This window comes from Armigeres subalbatus, chromosome 1, assembly GCF_024139115.2.
Source record: "Armigeres subalbatus isolate Guangzhou_Male chromosome 1, GZ_Asu_2, whole genome shotgun sequence".
In the NCBI taxonomy this organism is placed as follows: domain Eukaryota; kingdom Metazoa; phylum Arthropoda; class Insecta; order Diptera; family Culicidae; genus Armigeres; species Armigeres subalbatus.
The window spans coordinates 112370394-112373534 of record NC_085139.1 but is presented as its reverse complement, the minus strand read 5'-3'; positions in this window follow the sequence as shown (position 1 = coordinate 112373534).

Here is a 3141-nt window from a genome sequence, read left to right as displayed (position 1 = left end):
AAGACATCTCTTATTATTTTGATTCCTTTCCTTCATGACCAGCTGTGGTTTTCTGCGGCCCCGGAACTAAACAAATCCTATTTTTAATCAATCACAATCTGTGTCAAAATATCGAAGATCAAAAGGTCGAATGTCAAAAGGCCGAAGATCAAAATGTCCATAAAACAAATGTCGTAGGACAAAGGTCAAAAGCACAAAAGGCCTAGAGGACAAAAGGTCGAACGGACAAAAAGTCGAAAAAACAAAGGGTCAAAAAGACAGAAGGTTGAAAGGACGAAAGGTCTAAAGGACAAAAGGTCTAAAAGACAAAAGGTTTGAAGGACAAAAGGTCGAACGGACAAAAGGTCGAAAAGAAAAAAAGTCGAAAGGGAAAAATCTCCGACGACAATCTTCAAAATTAGGCCTACACAGTATTTTCAGTGGGCCTAAGTCAGTTGGTTGAACGACAGCAACTTGAGTGTGCTCGTGTGGAACTGGAGCTGCAACGTCGTCATTTGGACGAGCAGCATAAGTTCATCGATAAGACTCTAGGCGGAGAAGTAAAGAACCTTTGCGGCAGTGGTTCAGCTGATGGATCGATCAACGAAGCGACTCCTCCTACATCAAACAAGTGACCCATAACACCGGTCCCTCCCGGCGCTCCCTTAACGGTGGGCAATCGTCGATCGAAGACACAATTCAGCACTGCCACTGCAGCTGCACCAATAGTGATTTATATCCCCCTTGCGTAGATCAAACCAGTACATACGATGAATGAAGGACCCTCATGCTGCCGTGCAGGAACTAAGAACCTTATTTGAGCAGTGCGATAAACGTGCCAACCTAAAGTCAGAAGAACTAACCAAATTAGGAAAGATCCATAAAGTACGTAAAGAAAAAATTGGTGATTTCCAACTTCCCTCCCCCCTTCGTCGCACTTTTTGTGGTGGTTAAACGCGTAATCTTCTCTCGCGTACGGTTGAATTGTCGCAGTCCCCTCGTCAATCAGATAGTGTGCAGCCATACCAAGTGATTTCTTCCCATGCTCCCTATGACGATCCGATGCAGCGATCACAACTAGCAGCGCAAGGCAGACCCTGGGTAAAGAACTTCCTCGATTTTTCGGCGACCCCGCAGAATGGACGATCTTTACCTCGAACTACCGCTACAATACAGAAGACTGCGGCTTTTCGGAAAGATAAAACATGCTTCGTCTTCAAAGATGCCTAACAGGTCGGGGTTGGCAGTACCACAGGTAATGGAAACCTTTCGGATGTGATTTGGACGCCCCAAACTGCTGAGGCGCTGTTTCAAAAAATGCGCAATATTCTGCAAAATCGGATCGACTAGATCAGCGGTTCTCAACCTTTTTCTTGAGAGGTACCCCTTCGAACTTTTGCATTAATTTAGGTACCCCCTCTCAAAAGTAGGCTTCCAATCCTTTTGAAAAAATAATTCCAAGTCCTTTGAAGGGAAGCTCCTTTTAGCTTTTGAATCCCTTTAAAGTAGGTTTCCGCGCCTTAATTAAAGGATTCTGAGCCTCTTGTAGACGAGCCTCTTGAAGACGATTTTCGAGCCATATAAAAGGAGGCTTCCTTTGCATCTTGAAAGGAGGCTTCTGAGCCTCTTGAAAAAAAAAAGAATTCCGAGCTTCTTGAAAGGAGGCTCCCGAGCCTCTTAAAAGGAGGCTTACGAGCTTCTTGAAAGGAGGCTTGCGAGCCTCACGAAAGGAGCCTTCCGAGCCTCTTACAAAAAGGCTTCAGAGCTTCTTTTGAGCCTCTTGAAAGAAGGAGGCATCTGAGTCTCTTGAAAGGCAGCTTACAAGCCTCTTGAAAGAAGGCTTCCGAGCCACTTGAATCGATCTTGAAAGGAGGCTTCCGAGCCTCATGAAAGGAGACTTCTGAGCCTCTTGAAAGAAGACTTCTAAGCCTCTTGAAAGGAGGTTTCTGAGCCTCTTGAAAAGAGGTTTCCGAACCTCTTGAAAGGATCTTGAAACTAGGTTTCCGAGCCTCTTGCCAGCCTCTTGAAAGAAGGCTTTTGAGCCTCTAGAGAAGGAGGCTTTTGAGCCTCTAGAAAAGAAGGTTTTTGAGCTTCCTGAAAGAAGGCTTCCGAGACTCTTGAAGGAGGCTTTTGAGCCTCTTGAAAGGATGATTTTGAGCCTCTTGAAAGGAGGCTTCTGAGCCTCTTGAAATGAGGTTTCTGAGCCTCTTGAAAGGAGGCTTCCGAGCCTCATAAAAGGAGGCCTAGAAAAGGAGGCTTTTGAGCCTCTAGAAAAGAAGGCTTTGAGCTGCTTGAAAGGAGGCTTCCGAGCCTCTTGAAAGAAGACTTCCGAGCCTCTTGAAAGAAGGCTTCCAAGCCTCTTGAAAGGAGGCTTCTGAGCTTCCTGAAAGGATGTTTTTGAGCCTCTTGAACGGAGGTTTCTGAGCCTCTTGAAAGGATCTTGAAAGGAGGTTTCCGAGCCTCTTGCCAGCCTCTTGAAAGAAGGCTTTTGAGCCTCTAGAGAAGGAGACTTTTTAGCATCTTAAAAGCATCTTCAAGGGAATTTTGAGCCTTTTGAAAAGAGCCTTCCGAGCCTCTTGAAAGGAGCCTTCTATGCCTCTGAAAGGAGGCTACTGAGCAACGAAGCAAAAGAGCTTTAGTGAAAAAAAAATCATTTTGTTCATTCGACGTTTTGTTCGTTTGATCTTTTGTTCCGTGCTGATTGATTTGACATTGTGCTGATTGTGGAAGGTAGATTCAATTGGGATTTATTGAACGCATTGCATATTATGTAGGGGAACGGTTCGGCTCTTCATCTCATAGCTCCCATTTCCATCCCATCAAAAACAAAGCCATAAAAATGAATTTGATTTGTTTTTTATTTTTGTGATTTTTTTCAGCAGTGAGCACGCATGTTAGCAAAAATAAGCGACAAGATTGGTGCTGTATATCTCTGCTTTGCGGGGAGACGAATATATGTTCAGTGAGATGGAAAATGGAACAGTTCCCCATAAAATATAATTTTTTGAAATTAAAAATACGCAATCGTCAAAACTTTATCAATAAGTTTTGATTGGAATTGTAATACGTCCGCCATTACGCATTTTTGTCCGAGGTACCTCCTAGGGCCAGCGAAGGTACCCCTAGGGGTACATGTACCCCAGGTTGAGAACCGCTGGACTA